Genomic DNA, 20731 nt, shown 5'->3' on the forward strand with positions numbered 1-20731 from the left:
CATTTATATTTTGAAGCATTCTTACATTTATTATGTGATTGAGGAATATCATACTATTTTAATTCAGTTATTCATAAATTATTAAAAATAATTAAATAAGATAACTAATAAATAAAACAATAGCCAATGTTAAACAACCTGAGTTGTTATATATAAGTTCTGTGTCTTTTTGTAAGGCTAATTCAATTAAAATGTTTAATGCTGCTGCATAGATACGCATTCAATATCAGGAATACTTTTCTTAGCAAAATGGTTACCTTTCAGTATTTACATACTACAGAAAATTAGAAAAAGTAATACGTCTTCACTGGAATAGCTTTAGGTGTTTTCGAGTTGAATAAAAGTACTGGGAGTATTTTCTCTTAAGAAAAATAAAATAGAAATGGATACATTCTTAGTTAAATGTTTCCTTTTCAACAAACATTTTTATCTTTAGTTTTACTCGTATTTTCTTTCAATTTTTCAGTCCGGTTTACTATGCTTTAGACAAGACATTATACAAATTGGAGCATTACGTTTTTTTTCTAGAGTTTCGAACCCCCCCCCCCCCCCCACCCTCAAGAATAAAAAAAAAAGGATATTTGCATCCTTAGGAATTTTCTTAGCAAAATACCTATTTTCAATTTTATTTTTAGTTTTCCCTTTAGTTTAAGACTTAAAGTTTTTTTTTTTTTTTTTTTTTGTCGTAGGTTGGTATGTGATTTTACTGATTGCAGAACTTGTTAGAAAGGACAAAGATTATGAATCAACACTTAAACGTCTTTTGGTGTTTCATTCTATCAATATTAGTTAATTTGAATGAATTTCAAGTACATACCTTGTACATGATCTATCAGATTTGTGACCATGCTTTATTACCGCTGTAATGTCGCTAAAATTCACTTAAAACATTAACTTCAATACTTCTTGACGTAAAGGCGGTTAAAAATAACAGTATTAGACATGAAATTCGTTATTTTATTGGCTTTGTTAACAAAAAATAGAATGTTTAATGCGATTTGCCAGTATGAGCCCGTTGTATTATCAAGAAAGTTCATTCAAAGAGCGAGTACTTTTGCTCGCCTATCTTGGAGAAATGATCTAACCTCGACAGTGGTAGTCATTAAAATCTTCAGCAAATATTTTGTTTTATCGTAAGATAAATGTCGTTATTTAAGACGATTCTTTTAGTGCTAGGTTGGAAACTCGTGCTCAAATTTCACTGAATTTTCGTAGATTTGACGAGAAGTTTACTGATTAGAGCACTTTGAAAAGTCACTTCGTCAAATATTACGAAAATTTCGTGAGATTTGAGCATACGCTTCAGAAAAGGTAGGATATTTTTTTTTCCTGTGAACTTTTTTTTTTTCATTTTCCATAAAAAGAACGTGCCATAATTTTGGAAAAATGTATCGAATCAGCTTCAGTTACCGCCCTTCAGCCAGGACCAAGGCAGAAATACATGACGATCAAACTACATGACATACCTACTACCGACAGCCAGGTTTTGACATCCAGAGGTTGGAGTTCCTTTCTTGTTATAGACTTATCAGTCTGGAATAGTCATACATGGAATGATATATTGCGTGTAGTCTGCCTTACCTTTGGCTTAACACTGTAAAAAAAAACCGAAACGTTTTTGAGTATTTTCGTGTAACGTTTCGAGATTTCAATGGTTTTTATCCACTTTCTGGAAAAATCAAGTAACATTGTCAAAACGTTTCCTGAATTGCCAGAAGTTGCAGAAATGTAGACTTCTCACTGTTCTAAAAAATATTTTTGGCTCCCAGTTTAAAGATTAACTGAGCGTATTTATAAAGTGTATCGGTTTCAGTTCGATTAAAGCTCGTCTATACTGATTAAACTCACAAAGGGAGCGAATAAGTATGGACAACGTTGCTATGCAAAAATTGTAGGCGAGTAAAATTTTTAATACTTATTGCAATTCTGGCATAGCTTTGGCCAATTTTGCATTGCTGCTTATATTAACCCGGAAGGTCTCAAGGTATTAAAATATACTTAGCCAAGTTTACTCTAAAGTTCCAGAGACATGACTGGCTTTAAACGGGAAGAATTCTGAAATTTTCAGGAGGCTTCAGGATGATTTCAGGAAGGTTACTGAATTTTAGCTGAAAACGTACCTGGTTTTTGCAAAGTATGTTACTGTCAGATAATGGGCACATCAGCTGCCCATTATTTTGCAGGAACGTTTCTGAATCGTTTTTGCACTGAAAGATGTAAATTGCTGCTTGTTATTCAAGCTTTGCCTTCAACGACCTGAATTGACGACTTGAACTGCACCATTGCTGCGGACTCTCTCTGGGGTAGTAAAGTTATTTAAGCTTCCAATTTGTTGTCACTCTCAACTTAAAAGACATAAAAGCTGCCTCCAGCTCAGTTATTGACTATTTCAGGGTGACGAGTCCAAACCAAGGACATAACTGAAGTCTCTGGAAATCATAGCCGGGCAGTCGGTAGATTTCATGTAATGTATCGAATATTTTGAACAATTCTTTTATTGGAAAATTTGAGGCGATATTTTTCTTGAAAAATAAATGTTTACTTACAAGAGACACGTGCTTCATTTAAAATAAATGCTCTTTAGCCATACACGCAGGCAATTTCAATAGCTACTAAAAATTCACATTTCTTATCTTTTTTAACTTAAACTTAAAATTCTAACGTTGCTCTAAAATTTCCACTAACCACAAGATAAGATGGTGTAAGGGCAGGTTTTTACATTGGCAGTCTTAGCAATTCGCTTAGTTTGTGGGAAAATTTTATACAACACTGACGAAGCGAGTCTTTTGTTCAAAGTAGAAAGTTTAAGTAAATTCCTTTGATATAAGTATTGCAGTTGAAACTCGCGTTTTGCCTAAAGCTTCTAAATGCTTCGTTATAAAGCAATTTCTCGAATACCTCTTTGGTTCCTAAAACGCTGACCATTCAGTATGACGTGAATAAACTTTCATTACGAATTGCAAACTTGGTTTTAAGTTTCTTTTCTGCTGTTTGTTAGATTTGATTTCAGAGTGAAAATATTAAGCACTGAAATATTTTAATATCTAAGAATGAGACTTGAGGATTTAATTTGTGTTTATTTCGGGAAGATACATCTATAGTTTGGGCAAATCTAGCCTTGCAACGTCGTAAGGCTGTGATTAGGATTTGTGTAGCTTTCACAATGCTGCCAGATTAGGTTTGCCTCTATTTTAGATATTACATTTAGAACCCAACTTCAAAATAATGGAACATCCGAAGTTTCTAAACAAAACATGTTGACGCGTTGCGTAAAATGAACACATGCAAATTAAACAGTGACGCATGTTAGCCAGGAAGTGGCAAAGAATTTTCAATAACTTTGTAGGCATTGTTCAAGGGCTTCACTTTTTAAACACCAAATCTGAGCACGTCCTCTTTATATAAAATTTGAAACAAAGATTCATCTCTTTGGTAAGACTGGGAAAATGTTTTATTCAGTGATGAATCTTTGTTTCAAATATCTAATAAAGATAACGTGCTCAGATTTGGTGTTTAAAAAGTGAACCCATTGAAATCTATTGTGAAAAACGCTCTGAAAAATTTGCCACATCCGTTATGGTATGATGGTGCATGAGTGCTGCTGGAACAGGATAACTGATCTTAAAACAACGTGTAAATTTTGTAGTATCATATAGAATGCCAGTATATCTTAATAGTTACACTGAAATAGTGTATAATATCCCCTAGGAAGATTTACACAGTGATATATTTATCTTTTAGCAAGATAAAGCTTCGTGTCACACCTCGAAATAGGCTTTTATATGACTAACAGAAAGAAAGATTTCGGTATTAAACTAGATTAATCACTCTCCTGGTGTCAATCTGATTAAAAATTTATGATAAGATAAATAAATACCTTTGTGCTGAATAGTAAAGTCAGACCAAACAACGTAAGTAGAAGCACAAATTTGTAAATTACAGCAGACTGTAATTTACAAATTTGTGCTTCTACTTACGTTGTTTGGTCTGACTTTACTAAAAATTTATGGTTCGTCCACAGAAAACGGTTTAGGATCTAGTTCCAAGACACAAAATGGAACTCATAGCTGCATTGAAGAATGCATGGACCAGTAACATCAGCGATAAATGTGTAAAAAGTTAGTGGAATCCATATTTGAAAAGATAAGAACTGTGATTCTTGTAAAAATAATGTACAAAATACCAGTATTTTTGTTTGAAAAAAAAATCGTCTAACATTCTAATTTTTTGAGTTTATATAAACCATCATCACTATAAACTTTTGGCTTACTCTGTTAAAGATTAATTGGAAAGACGTATACATGAAATACTATGTGAACTTTAAAGCCTACGAAAAGCCTCATGCTCATTTTAATGCCAATTTTTCGTTGCTTAAAGAGAAAAGTATTCTATTATTTTGAATTTGATTTGCAATACAATCACTTACAGAAATATCTTTCATAACTATCGAAATAACTTTACTTTGGTTGAAAAAATATTATTTTTCAGAGAAATCGGCTTTCATAAGCTCATTTTCTTTCTAAAAATCTTCAGTAAACTTCGAAACGTCGATCTTAAATTTCACTAGCAATTTTCTTTCCTTATTTTTTTTTTACTACCATCAAATTCTACTTCCATTCAGTTTATTAATCACAAATAATTGTTTTCCTTAAGCTCATGCCAATGATTGTTCCACAGACTAAATGTACAGATTTTTTAAAATCAAATCTCCCTGATTTAAACATTTCATTAAAATAATCAGAATAATTAAACTTTCTTGAATAATTATTGTTTTTGTTTGATAGTTTTCTCCCACATATATTTGAACCTACCTATCAGTGAGAACTTATCATCATATTTGAAATACATTTAATTCTGTTGCAGCATTTATGCTCTGGTGAATATGTAGAATATTTTACTTTCTCCGTCTTTGCAAGAACTACCAAAATATCATAAGAAGGAGAGCAAAATTATAATCTCTAATGTAAATGGCTTCAGAAACACCAAGCGCATCAACTACAAATTTTTAAGACAATATTTTTCAAGCTAAGATGTACGAAGTGGCAAGTAAATGTAGTACGGTTGAATAAAAAAAAGCATTAAATTTGGAATTCAAACTCCGTAAGAGTTTGAAATATTCCGCGATTGGAAATTTTGGAAGCAATTTTAGGCGCAAACCTAAACCACTCAGTAAAATAAGAAATTGATCTTTCATGAAGTGGAGGAATTTAAATGAAGAAAAAGTCGCAGGCCTTCTTTCGTTATTGGATCTGAAATTCACCTTCACCAGTATTTATGCGGAAAAAGCTGAAAAATATGCGTTTTCGTTTTGCGTATTTCACCATGAGTGATCTGCTGTTTTTACCTTTAACCACGCAAAAATAAATGTTAAATAGTTTTAACTTCATCGCATTGAGTATATTTTAATTTCTTACTCCATTAGATTAAGCGAGTACATAAGTTGTTATAGTATCTGAAGAAACTGACCCTAAGTTCTTTAAGCTAGTTTTTTCTTATAGCGGAGAGAATCGCGTTATGGCAAACTTATATCCTCATAAAAACATTGTCGTGAATGCAGAGCACAGTCACAGTGTGCTTACCGGATAAATGAATGTATCCAGTACTATACAGTAGAATCTAGTTTATCCGGCTCCTGTTAATCTGGATCTCCGGTTAATCCGGTTCAAGTTTGTAGGGTTTTCGAAAAGATTTATATTTGCATAGTTAATAATTTTAAATCATGATAGCTGAGCTATCATTACGCCAAATATTAGCTTTTTATTTTAATTAAAGGACCAACTCCTGCATGTATCGGGCAATAAATTAGTCATCTAACAAATATAATGGCTTACTTTGGAGCATCAGTCCTAGACCACGGCAGCTGGATGATAATGTTTTTGCGTAAAGCAATACTATATAATTTTTTTTTTTACAAATTATTGTTTTTTTGCTGTGAAAGTTGTGAGTCTGTTTATTTAAGAATTTGTTTTGCCCTTATTACCCAGAATTACCCAGAAGACCAGGATTTTCGTTTCTCCGTATGCCTTTGGTTCTAGTTAATCCGAAAAACGAGATTGTACTGCACATACCTTTATTTCCTCTTTTAGTTCAAAAACAGTTTTATTGTCTCCTAAGCTTTATGGTAATGACATTAGAAAAAAAGAAAGAAAAGAAAACGAATCATTTTGAGTTCGACCGACAACTAACCATCTCGGAATTAAGACTCGCTACCCGTTACTAGTGAGGTGGGGTGCTTTCACCCCAGGAGAATTCTTATTTATTTTTTTTTTACATTTATTGCTGTATCTGCATCAATATGTACATTTATACACTTTCGTCAATGTGTATTTCTATAAACAAATAATATAATATTCATTGGAGAATTTCCTACTTTCATTTGTTAAAATTTTGTGAAGTGCACAAGAAATATCAAGTGAAACCAACATCGTCCCTTACTCAAGAAAAAAAAAAAAGAAAAGAAAAAACGAATTACCTTACTAGTTAAAATTTACTGCGTTAATCTACGTCCAACCTCACCATTTACGTAATCTCTTTATATTAAAAAAAAGTAAGGTCAAAGAAATTCTGGAAGAAAGTCTGTGGCGGGCCTGCATCCAGGAAACTCTATAGCACTTACAGTCTTGAAATTTTGTACAAAATTACTTCAAGCCCCGGTTGTTTGCACTTGGGGTTTTGTGTTTTAAATTTCGAATTAGTTTTTTTTTGTAATTAATTTTTTAAGCTCAAATTTCGCGTAAGTTGCCTAGTAAAGGGGTGAAAATTCCGTTCACTAATATCATACATCGTTGGAAAGGGTGGAATTTTCCACGTTCTACGCAATTCGTTTCAATGCTCTAACTTAATTACTGTGGGAGTTATTTGCGCTTTTAGCTCGAATTGTTTTAGGCTTAGCTGAAACTTAGGTACTACGTTCTTCATTATATCCACCAGTAAAAAATGAAGAAATTATCCCACAGTTGACACCAATGGAAAGAGCGACTTTTTTTTACTATAGATCTAACTCGACCTGTGGTCGAAAAACTAAGCTTCTATCTCGAAAGGAAAAGACGTTTTAATCAAGTTTGAAAAATCTCAACTCCATTCAAATTATTGATGTTTATTTGGCGTTGCCATAGTTACGTCTTTTAAACTCCTTTGTTTCTTCTTTCTCATTCAGAAATTTTAAGGGTTTCGATTTTAAAGGAAAATCTCAGGCTTAACTCAATTCAAGCCCCGAGCTAAAGAGCAAAATATATTATTAGAGACCACGAATGTGAAAGCGACTTTTCAAACGTACAAAAGTGCAGTTTCGCAATGCTCAGGATCCCCTTAGCCCTTACGGCTCTGCAAGTTGGTGCAACTTATTTTGAAGCCCGGAGAAGGGGTGCTTTTTGTCCCAAAGGGAGCTCATAATGCGTTTTTAATCTGTTTCTTTCTATTTGACGATTTAAATCTTTGCGAATCAAATAAGATTGTGAAGCAATCTTCGTGGGTTGGTGAGCGGCAGCGAATAGGGGGCGGAGCCGCCAAGTAAAAAAAAAAAAAACAAAAAAACTCACACCGGTTAAAGGTTACTGCGTTAATACGCCAATGAATTTAAATTGTTTAAATAATCTCGAAACTTTGGCGAGTAGCGGTTAAGGTTTCCACTAGAAACTGTCATTATTACGCCAACAGCATCTCAATTTATCAAGAGTAGCTGCTGTGAGAGTATAATTGACGCATAATGGACGTCACTTATGAATTGAATTTTATCAGAGGTTAGAAAGTGTACGTTACTTATAAAAGTCTATAGTCTATCGTTTATGCATCAATAGAGCATCAATCCAAAATTTCCGTGTCAGTGAGTTCAAGAAACATTGAAATAACGTGATTTATTAAATTTGTGCTGAGTGTGTAAATGAGGCTTTTATTTGCGTTCAATTTGGTGATAATCTATTTAGAAATGAAGTCAACAAACGCGGCAGTTGTTAAACTCCATTACAATGCAAGAACTACTGTAATTTATGAATTGAGTTAGTGAGAAGCAAAGGGATGTAAGTGAAAACTTTAAAGCTTTGGTGAAACACGTGAAAAGTTCAAAAGGAGACCTTTATTGAAAAGATTTTTTAAATCATACTGGATATTAGTGCCCAGTAAGATTACTATTACCATCTCTTGCTCCAAACCTTATGAAAGTTTCCTTTACCTGTTGTACTATGGTTGGGTCAAGGATAAACTGACAGCTTATATTAATATAATTGCTAACTAACCAACTAATCAACTATCAACGGACCTCTGGCCCTCAAACTATGAAGGACTGCATGTCAGGCACCTTGCCTTCAGAAGACAACACAATAGATGGTGGTGCCATCTATGGACAGTTCGAGAATTTAGAACCAGGTCAGAAGCCGAATAACATTCTGGTCTGGCACCCCCTGAAGTATCGTTTCACTTGGAGGACATTGTGACCACAAGCATATTTAACGTCGCCCAGTCACCATTAATGACGACGGTGGATCTTCGACCAGTGAGAATCGAACCCGATACCCTCCGGCTCCAAATCCAATGCCTTACTGATTAGGCCACCACGGTCCCTGCTAACTAATGTGTCAGGATTTCTGTAGCCATCACAATGATGCCAGATTTTCTTTGCTCTAACTAGAGTTGACTCCAATGTATTTAATTTTTCGCTCCTACTCCTCTTTGCTACGAAGTGCTTACTTATTTTAATTATACAGAAGCTAAACAACTTTACATGCACAGAGGACCGAGTACAAAGCGCAACCAACAAACACAGGAAAGATAAACAAAGAGAAGGAAAGGACATTCAGGCCACCGGTCGGAATCGAACCCATGGCCTCCAGCAGATGAAGCGAAGCTTCTATCGCAGAGCCACGAGGCCCTTTTCTAGGTGCTTGAATTGTTGAGCTGTTGTAACGAATTTAGCCAAGAAATACTTGTTTCAGAGTACAGTAGAATATCGTTTATCCGGCCTCCGTTTCTCCGAATCTCTCGTTTTTCCGGTCTCCGTTTTTCCGAATCTGTCGAACTCCTGCATAGTTCGTACAATAGATTATAATGCTCTAACAAACAACATGGCATATTTGGAGTGTCAGACCGACACCGTTGCCATTGAACTATAAATGATCAAGTGTTAGCGAGCAACAATCCTAAGATTTTGTTACAAAGCATCGTGTTTTGCTGTGGTAAAGATTAGTGCTAATTTATGAACGTGTTTCGCTTTATTACCTATATATACCTGGATTATCTGGATTTTCGTTTTTCCAGACTGTCTTTAGTTCTGCATATTAGAGGTTGTATTATACTACTATTTTATTAAAACCTCATTACTACAGCAAACTGTGACGCAGTAGGGAATTTAAATCACTGTTTTTTAAAGATAATCCTTTCTGATAACATTGAAAATAGGTTAGAAATTTAGAAAATCAATCCCTTATTAACTGTTAATGAAAAGGTTAACATTGAATCAGCAACATGCACGTGGGTTATTCCGGTGAACATGGTACATTTCAGTTTTCAAAACTTTTTTTTTTCAAAGTCATCTAATCCAACAAAAAATAATGTCAAATAATGGCAAAAGGGTTTAATTCATCTGAACTATAAAAATTGATTAGCTCAACTTTGTATTAATATCCAATTTTCTCAGTTCTTTCATCAGAAATGAAAGATTTTGTCCACTCTGTTACACATTTAAAAACAACAACGATTTCAAAATTTTCAATTATTTTTTGAATTTTTTTTGTTTAATATAAACAAATGGAACATATCTTTCATACAAATGCTTAAAATGTCATTGTAAAAGGCACATTTAAGTGTTATTACTAATTATCTTGCTCAAAAGTACAAAATTTTAAAACATCTTTTGCTAAAGTTAGGTTATTATATAAAGCAAACTTGAAAAAAGATTGAAGTTGGATTATTCTAGTTAGTAATTGTGTTGTTCTATGCAAATTAACCTTTAAATTAAATACATTAAAAATATCACAATCAAATCAGTTAAAATATTCCTGTAACAGAGTGGACACTATTATTGAAGATAGAAGTAATCTCTAGGTTTAAGCAGAGAAAATAGATAGACAATGTTTCATTTTTAAAAAATTTGTATTTAATTCAATTTTTCTATAAATTTGTTAAGCTAAGCTTTTTGAGAAACATCAATAGCATATGGGACTTGTTTACTATTTCCGTAAATGTCCGCTGTGTTACACAAGAAGTGTAACAGAGTGGACAAATAAGTAGTTAAATTTTTTTTTCTAAACCTAAACATAATGTAACAGTTAAAATAGTACTGAAAAATCAAAGAGTAACTCTAAAATTACTACTTTATATGTAATTTAGATATATTTTTTTTAAATTTTAATTAGTAAAATTAATGTAACATAGTGGACATTTTGTTACTCAAATTTGCTATCAGGGACAAAGAATGAGTCTTACCTTGCTTGTTGACTGTTGAATCCACTAGGGTTAGCTACAAATGGAGTTTTTACCATCTGGTCATCTCAAAAGTATTGCTAGTTTTTTTGTAAAAATATTTTTTTATTCTTTAATGACTGGAACAGAGTGGACATTTCAAAATTTGTAAACTGTAGGGACAATTGTAAATTCCCTGCATTTTTATGAAAAAAATATTTTTTCTAAAATAAATTTATTGTTTAAATTGTTACAATAAAGGTGTTGCATTATAATTGGAATTTTTTCTTTTGTTATTGCATCTAAGCAATTACTTAAATCACTTTTTAACTGTCACTGTTTTGAAGCTGGGACATCAAGATTTTGCCTTTTTGACCAACATAATTTTTTTTTAAATATTCCTAAATCAAAATATTAAAATAAAAAAATACCTCATGATACAAAATTGTATGAAGAATAAAGAAAAAAATATGATTAATTCATATTAACTATCAAATGTTCTGTAAAAAATCCAAAAGTGCCGGACATAAAATGTACCATTTTCGTCGGAATGATCCACGTCTTTAAAAGTTGCCTCAGCAAAAGCATTATTCATTAAAAAGTATTTTTTAAGTGCTTTCCCAACTCTTTTTTCTGCAACATTATAAGGTGAATTATTGAATGCGTACTGTCAAATAGCTTTAGTATAAAAAATACCGACATACGTACATTACAATAAAAGCGGCTATGTTTTGTAAAATATTTGTTTTACGGGGGGGGGGGGCTTTCCTGAGTAAACTTTAAAACTGATAAATTGCTGCGCTCATTCAGGGTTGCTGAAAGTAATTTATTTCTTCCCGCCGTTCTGTCTCGTACTTTAAAAGTTTAAGGAAAGTTTTGGATTATTTTAGAGAAAATACGAGTTCATTTCCGGGTTTTCCTCATTTTTCTTTTTCAGATGTGGTGGCCACACCGTCTCTTTGGAAAGTTATTGTTACAGAGAGAGATACACTTCAGTCTTTATTTCTTTTTTTGAAATAAATAACCCTAAAACTAAATGCCTTCTTTTTTCATTATTAACAACGATATAACTCACACGTATAGCAAGTTTTATAAGAAATTACTGCTTAAAAGCAGGGTTGTGAACTCTGGGAGAAAATGACCGACAATAACTGACTTTTAGAATTTTAGAACCTTCGACTCCCGACTCCGACTTTACAGCCAACTTCAAAGTCTTCATATAAAGTTGAGCAATATCAACCCGGGTTCATACTTTTTAGGTACATCATTCAAATATATATATTTTGGTTTTGAGTTTGCGCACATGGTAAAAAAAGAGTAATTTTTCAAACAATGTATTGTATTTTTAGCACGAAATTTGACGTTTCATCAAGATTTTAAGCTAATTTCATTCCTTTACCATTCAATTTTCTAATATCACTATTATTACATGCCGCCGACACCCAAGACGGGCTCCTGGTATAAGGCCCCTACAGTGGAGGAGCCGACGCATCCGCCATTTTGGAGCAAACTTGATCCAGTGCTTCGCTGCGATAGCATTGCTGCTGATGTTTATATTTCTGTAGCATCTGTTAAATTGAGTCAAATGGGTGGTTGTTCGGCCGTTAATTGTGCAAACAGCTCTAAAAAAGGATTTCAGCTCTTCAGATTTCTAGCAGATGCAGAAAGAGAAATGAAATGGATAATTAATAGCCGATGAAGTGACTGGCAGCCTGAAAATGGAGTTCGCTTGTGTGAGGTTAATATCGATTTATTTTTCATGGTTTTACTGTAATTACGTTATAAATGCTCTGTAATCTTTCCTAACATGTTGCACTGTTCTACGGAATGTCTTTTATTCTGTACTAGTGGTAACCGCACGGCTTTGCCAGTAGTAGAAAAATTAACAGGTCTTTTGGTTCGCCTGTTTATTTACAAATAATGGATGGTGAATTTTCTCGCCAATTGGCTTGTACCCATGTTACGGTTCCACGTTATGATAATTTCATATCTCGCCAATTGGTTTGTGCCCATGTTACGGTTCCACGTTATGATAATTTCGTATCTCGCCAATTGGTTTGTGCCCATGTTACGGTTCCACGTTATGATAATTTCGTAATTTACTCGCCCATTTTATGATAATTTTGTTCTTAAAATTGGAATAGAAAAAGAACCACATTGAATTTTCAAAAAATCGCTTAGAGGTGCGCACCCCCATGCTACAAACTAACTTTGTGCCAAATTTCATGAAAATCGGCCCAACGTTCGAGGCGCTATGCGCGTCACAGAGATCCTGACAGACAGAGATCCGGACAGAGAGAGATCCTGACAGACAGAGATCCGGACAGAGAGACTTTATGCTTTATTATTATTAAAGATTTCCTCGTTGTGCGATAAGTACGCTTGCTCCCGCTTGCTCCAACATGGCGGATGCGTTGGCCTCTCCAGTTAGGTTGGTTGCCAGGCCCCTCCCCTAATAAAACTTGTTAAACTTATACAACTCAGATTCCGAGCCCCCTCCCCACCCAAGGGCCGACTCCTAGTTTCAGACAAGGATGACATGGCCTTTCGTCGTCCCTGACATTGACGCGACGACCCAGTGGTTATTTGCATTAGTACGCTTTATTGGATTACAGGTATGCATTTTTGAAATTCCGTTTAGACTTCTTGTGAAACTTTTTCCACTTACTCCATCTTGCAGACACCATTTAAAGCCCCTTTCATTAATTATTTTTTTTAATTAAAAGTCTTTTTGTTTAAAATATTGTTGGTGTCGTTTGAAAAGTTCCTCCAGAGCGACTTACTGCATTATTTCTTTAAAAAAAAGTCTCATCTTATATATTTAAACGAGCAATTCTTGTGGGTATGCATATATTTCGTATCTAGAAAACGGCTCTAACGATTTGGATGAAATTTTGGATTTAATTGTAAATTAGCATTCTAAGTTGATCTACATCAGTGTTTTTTCTGTAAAGACGCGATTTTTTACAAAAAAAAAAAAAAAAAGGTTTTTACTACAAAGTCTAATTGAGTTAAGCCTTGAAGTAAACTGTGAATTGACGCATCAGGCAGACGATTTGCAACCATAACAATGAAAATTTATCTCTTCTCGCTTTAAAGTTCTAAACTTGCTTAGGGTTGCCAGGCTTGGCTGATATTGGCCACTTTGGCTAATTTCAAACACACTTGGCTGAAAAAAAATTCAAAACCATTATGTAAGTCGATGTAAGGATTTTTTCTTTTTTAAGTGAAGCTGTTGCTTGACCTTCCTATTTTATTTTATTTATTTATTTTCTTTCTACACTTCAAATAGTTTAACATGTTTTTTAAATCACGCATCTAAATTTTATTTCGAAGAAACGTATGTCTTGAGACTGTTTATGTTTTGTTAAGACAGTTGTTATCATTTGTTGGAATGGTTTGTGGATCATCAGTTTGGATGGATATCATGCTGTATGTAGCATTTTCTGGCGTAAAATGACCAACTACACTAAAAGTAATTATTCAAAAAGAAAATCTCGATTGAAATAAAATAGTGAAACGCATCATAGTATGAAAGGAAGTATTCCGTTAAAAACCGATTTCACCACAGCAAAATTGGCTCCAAGGTCAAAATATTTTAATTACTGACAAGAAAATTGTATAGTGTAAACAAATGTGACAGATAGTTTAAAGCAAAATGTTGATTTAATTACATTCAGAATCTTCTTTGTTTGGTACTTTAGTGTTATAAGAATTTCGAGTGCTTAACATTTCGTTAACGTGAAGCTTTTCAAGCATATTTGGAAAAGTATTGAACCTTAGAAAAACACGAGCTGACAAAAAATAATTCTTTTAAACCCGAGCGAGGCTCGGTCGTCCAGGTACTTCTATTAAAATACGAAGTGTGGTAAAAATCAGGGCTGCGGAGTCGGAAAGAGAATGGTTGTCTTCGACTCCTGGATTTTGAAACGTCCGACTCCGGATTTTTTTTCAAACCCCCTCCCCACATGGGAAGGAGAAAAAGCCCTACACAGAGATTGAAATACGTATTAATTTCGTTTTATGAAATTTTCGCCTTTATTTTACTGTAAACCTATGATTTTATACAACTTTGGAAATTCAATTTAAAAATCAATTTTACAATATTGCGATTTTAAAACTGAGATTACTTTAAAATTCTATTTTTAAAAAAAAACTGAAAAGGATTAATTTTCTCCCCTTCAACGTTTCACAAATATATGTTAATCGAATCGTGTGCTTTCAATTTTTGAAAGCTGTAACTTGAGAGAACAAAAGGTTTTTTGCTAAGTCAAAAATCCTTTCTTGAGAGGGGGTGGTCCGTCCCCCCATATGGTGAGTGACACACCAAGTTAATTTAAGAGTTTATAAAAACTATAAATACTTTAATTTTGAAAAATTTCCGCCAATAAGTTTTAAATTATATTTTTAATCAGTAAAATTTTAACGAAAATAGGGTACTATATTGCAGAGAAAGGCCGTGTACATGTACATCTGGGCAAATGTTACACAAAATGCGACGGTATACAGTTATGTACGAATATCTTTCACTGTCCTATAGGGGAGGGTGGCCCAAAGCAGGTAGGTTTTCGAAGAACGCTCGAAAATCGTTGTTTTTGGATTTTTATCGCAACAATTTCGGTTTTATTTCCTTCCAGGGCTCTTGAACTTCAAAATAAAAAGCGATTTTTGTGTTCTTTCGAACCTAATATTTATTTATTATCAAACTTTAGAAACATTTGAAAAACCCGATTTGCCCTACCATGGAGCCTAAAGCGGGTAAGCTTAACTAATTTTAATTTGGAGCATTTACCAATCAAATATGAAGTTATAAATAATTAAAATAGTTGACTGCCGACCTGCCATTATAAAATTAAATAAAAATAGTCTTATCCAATTTAATGTCAGCACATTAGTTTCTAAAACATAGAGAATTTACCTATTAAATTTATAGACTAATGAATTGTTATCCTTAAAAATAACTTTTTAAAGTTGTACTTATCCTATTGAAATCGAAAATCTAAGTCAGCACTCGAGTCAAGAAACTATAAATAAATATATGATTGAATCCTATACCCGCTTTGCCCGAAGGTGCGTGTTTTATTTCAGTAATTATAACCTTAAATTTAAAAAAGAAACGAACGAACTGACTACCATAGTTTGTAGGTGGATGGTATCAGAATAATGTAATATTTTTGAGAATAAAAAAAATAATAGCAGTAATTTGAATTCTGATCCTTTTATTCAAATTATGTTTTTCGCAATCACGAGTTGCGGAGTTGCGACAGGACCCTACTTATCGGAGTTATTGTTTCTAGAAACTGCTCTTGTCCCCCCCAAACCTGCCCCTTATCCTGGGCGGTTACGTGTAGTAATTAAAATCAGTGTTTATTTTATAATTTTGTGTTTAGTTTAGTTGATTTTTGTACTGGAATTGTAAAATAAATTTGATTTATACGTTTAAGTAGGAAATCGTATGTAAGTATTACCAATTATTTTTTACTTTTTAGTCCCTCTTTGTTTTTTGAAGTCGGTTCTTTTTTCATTTCCTAATTTTTTTTTATTTGAAATTGATTATTTAGAAAATGTTAGGGGAAAAAAAACCGTGTACTGACAGTTGCAATTGGTTGAAGGAAGTTAAAAAGAAAGCAAACTAGGGGACGGCATAGGTAGCTACTACTGAAAGTTCGATAAACAATTAAGCCAGCTGGTTGCCAATGACAGTTACTTTCTTATTAGTTGAAATTTATACACGTAATCGAACCAATTGGTAGTCAGTTTTTAAAAAAGTACTGGGAGAGTCAGAAAATATTAAAAAAAAAAAAAAAAAAAAGCCAGGAGTCGGAGTCGGCATGTTTTCTAACGACTCAGACTCCAAAATCAGTTTGACTCCGACTCCACAGCTCTGAGTTGAAAGATGATTCTTTTACCTTCAATCCGAGTGAATGAATCACAGAAACAAAGGTGCAAAAGGGCGTTCTGTTGCATTACAATTTTGCTGTGGTCTTAAAGCGTTATTATCCCTTTTTATAACGCTTTGTTTAAATCCTTACTAGGCATCTCATTTGTTTTGATCTAATAATGCATAATATAAATTTGAAAAAAAAAAGAGCAAAACAAAAGAAAGCAAACATAAAATTTAATTTGACTTTGAAATTTTTCGTTTATTTTTTTCTTTCCAAATTTTGAAATCGGCGTTTTGCGAAAAATCTTTGAGTGATGCAAAAAAAGACCATTTCTAGATTCAGTATTAGAAATTGTATAAGATTCACTTAATAAAATTTCAGAAACATAGCACATCCCAAAAATTTTCAGGTTAGAGTCATTATTTTAAAAAGAAATAATTTGATTTCTTTAAAATTGTATAAAATTATTAGTAGTTATTAATCAAAATAAGAGATCAAGCGAAAGGCATATATTTTCAAATGAAGTTAGCTGGTAAAAATAATAAAGTAAATAAATATAAGAAGTACTAAATGTTTTCAGGACATCCATACATTATAAAACACGCTTTATCATGCTTCAATAAACAAAAAAATGCATTTTTTGTAGTTACATGTTGAAAGTAACGTAAAAGGAAGAAAGTTTATAAAATATAAAATGCTTCAAAAGATATCATAAAAAACTTAAAATGAGTTATTGTACTTCTGTTTCACCTATAAAAGAAACAGGAGCAATATATCACCCTAAAAGCAGTAAAAATTTGAAATTGAGTACCCATAAATTACAATTCAGAGCTCATACAACATTCCAACCATGTGATCGATTTCTTGACTCTAAAGCTCTATGTAGATAAAAGTTCAGTTGTATAATATGATTTCTGACGAATCGAATATTTTTTGCTCTTATGCACGATTTTATCTTCTTTTCCTTCGTTTTAAACGAATTTCTGAAACGTTAGATCCTACTTTTGAGACTGCAATGAACTTCATAGCTTTGATTCATGAATTTCATTGGCTTTCGGGATTTAGAGTTTTCTTTCAAAACATTCGGAGTTTTTTTTTTCTTCTCCGGCTGGGTGTTTGTGGAAAGTGTTTTTTCTTGTGAGGAGTTGAATATTCTTCGGGAAGCGAGGGAAATGAAATTACAAATGGGAAATATGTAAATGTATAGATAGGTATATACAGAATAAATTCCGTGAGCAAATATGTTTGTATAACGTTGAAATCTATGTACATGACTTGTTTTTTCTTTTGGTTAAAATAAATATTTTTAATGAGTTCTATCACAGCAACACTGTTGCATTTTATGTCCAAACTAAAATGATATTTTAGTAATGGCTTCTGAATCAAAATGGATTTTGAGCCGGAACACTGTTCCGGAACAGCTTTTCTGAAAAACGAGGTATTTTGTTTATAGATCTGTAATTTCCAAAACATATTATAAAAGGAAAAAGAAATGCGTAACTGTCAATTCTTAACCGCGAATGGATATTTTTCTAATTCAGTAAAACTTAATTATAGCACAAGATTTGAAGGAATGGGACTTGTATTTCCTAAATGTTACCGTAAACATGAATTTTCGTTCTTACCCAAATTCATTTTTTAACATGCTTTTATTGGCTTCACCTGTATGTATATATTTTTCTTGTAACGGAATCTTGCAACTCATATTTCGCTCACTTCCTGCGAACGGATTCTTTTGAAATTTGGCAGCCGACCTCAGTCCTGATAACAATTCAATATCCTATAATCAAATTAATTAATTAACTATTAATTGTTAGTGCATTCCAATTTTAATCAATATTTTGGCCTTACTTTTAACTATGTGAAGAAGAAAAAATTTAAAAAATATGTATTAAAAAATACTTGCAAAAATTACCTTAAAATATCTATGAAAACTTTGAATTTTCTGAATCAGACAAAATTAGCTCCATTGTTCCAAGGTAATTAGAACATGAGTTGTTATTGTTTCTAACTAATTTCATGCGAAACTTTAGGTGAACTTCCAATTCGCAATTCATTGCTGATCAGGTTATTGTTGAACAGTACTTTTTTAAAATGTATCTTAAATTTTTAAAGTAATGTAAGTACACATACATCGATGACTGAGATAGATTAGCTGGATTAGACAATTACTCGACAGTCACTTTATCTTATCAGCACAGTTGAATGTTTTTAGAGCTCGGCTATATTTAAGGGGTATAGTTATTCTTTTCGGAGTTGGAGAGACCGCGTTTCGAATGCTGCCCGAGACGTTTAGTCGCTTTTTTGGGGGCAAATTTCATGAATATTAAAGATTTTTGAATTATGTTGAAATTAATATTTTTTTGGTAAAACAATTTAAACTAAACATGAAAAAAGAAGAACAAGAAAAAGAAAGTTATATAAAAAAAAAAACGCTTTTGTAGCAAAATGAACTAAAAAGTAAAAATTAATCTTTGGATAATAGTAACCGACCAAACACTTAATTATAATGTAATACAAAAAAGTGTGTGGGGGGGGGGGGCTTCTCATCAATTGTCTTGAATTTCTTCCATTTGTTGTCCATGCAAAAATGCAAATAAACAGCACCCCGCGTTTTTTTAATTGATTTAAAATTGAGGGTTTGATCAATTAATATCATCTAAAGATTACGTTTTCCTTTTTAGTTCATTTTGCTATAAAAGCGTGTTTTTAGTTTTTTAAACTATTATTTTATTTAAAAGTACCTATCGATCTGTTTGACTGTCAACATATTTGTTTGCTTCGTCAAGCCTTATTTAAAGAATTCTAAAAACTTGTATCGTGATATGTTATGTCTAGAGGCAAATTAAAATTTTCTTTTAAATTTAAAAACCTAATTTTAACTCACTATACATATTGTCAATTTAGATCACATCATATTATAATGAAAACTAATTTCATTAAATTAATTTAAAAAATAAAATTACACATTAATAAAGTAACTTAACTAAAATCTGGAAATTCTCATAAAAATGATTAAAAAGGAAGAGAGTTAAACATAGTCTTTGTTGCATTAAAAGTTTAAAAAAATATTATTCGTTTAAATTAAAGGTCCATAATTTTTACTTTCTTCTATATTTAATATATAGAAGAAAGTATTGGATTCGTGCATATTTTCGAATTTCGAATTTTGACGGATTCGAACGTTTTGAGGTGTGCTGAGTCCATTTCGACTATTTTTGGAAAATGTCTGTCTGTCTGTGTGTGTGTGTGTCACGTCTGTGTGTGACCAGTTTTTTGTGGCCGCTCTACAGCAAAAGCTACCGCATGAAATCGAACGAAATTTGGTACACATATGTGCTCCTATGTGAACTTGTGCCCATTGGTTTTTGGCGCGAATTCCTCCAAGGGGGGTGGAGCAATGGGACGTTTTTTGAGTTACGCGTGCTTGCTATTCCTCAGGAAGTAACTGGCGGAATCAAACAAAATTTGGTCCATATGTTGCCATTAACAGGAGCAGGTGCTGATTCAGTTTTGTTGTCAATAACTCAAAGGGGGGTTGAGCTATAGAACGTTTTTTTGTCGTCAATTGTGACTGCTGTATCTCAAGAAATAATGAACGGAATGAAAGAAAAATTTATCGGCAAGTAGCCCTTAGTGGGTATAAGAGCTGATTTTATTTTGGTGACAACAGATAAAAAGGGGGTAGCGCAATCGCCCGTTCTTTTTTTCCATTGTGAGTGCCCTATCTCAAGAAGTAATGCTACGTTCTGGTTAAAATTTGGAATATATGTGAATCCATATTCAAACAGGCTTTGGTTCAATTTTGACGCCAATCGCTCCAAGAAGTGTTGATTTTTTTTTTTTTTTTGCGAATAAAAATAGCTTTATTATTGCAACAATGAGAAAGATAAATCGTAACAGATTGTCGCCTGCGTATTTCTCGTGATTTTAATTGTATGGAAATGATCGGAAATATTATCTCAATGATTTAAAATTTTTAACTGTTGCCATCTTACGTTTGTTAACAAATAAAATATTTGTAATTAATTCAAGCAAGGCTTTTAAAATAACTTTCAGTTTTTGCTCTTTGCTTTGCTTTTGCAATAATTCAGACATTGGAATGGTCGTCAAGTTTTTGCATGTGTAATTTTGTTTTTTGTTGACAATATTGCTTCCTCGTCAAGCATGGGGAGGGATCAGAAAAAAAAAGAAAAATATAGAAGAAAGTTTCGTGATGGCCACAACATACTAGTTTCCTTTTACTGGAAGAACGACTGAAAACTAGAGTAGTGCAATCAAAGAAATCTGCAGATTAAATCTAAACTTTTTGTCGCTAAGTACACTTAAAATATTAAATCCATTAATAGCGGAAACTATTCAGTAAATGTTTTTAAGCTTGGATTTTCAAAAGACGTGACCGGAATTGCTTTTGTATCAGATGCGTTTTAAGATTTTTTTTCCTCGCTTTTTTT

This window comes from Uloborus diversus, chromosome 5 (genome assembly GCF_026930045.1).
Source record: "Uloborus diversus isolate 005 chromosome 5, Udiv.v.3.1, whole genome shotgun sequence".
Lineage (NCBI taxonomy): Eukaryota > Metazoa > Arthropoda > Arachnida > Araneae > Uloboridae > Uloborus > Uloborus diversus.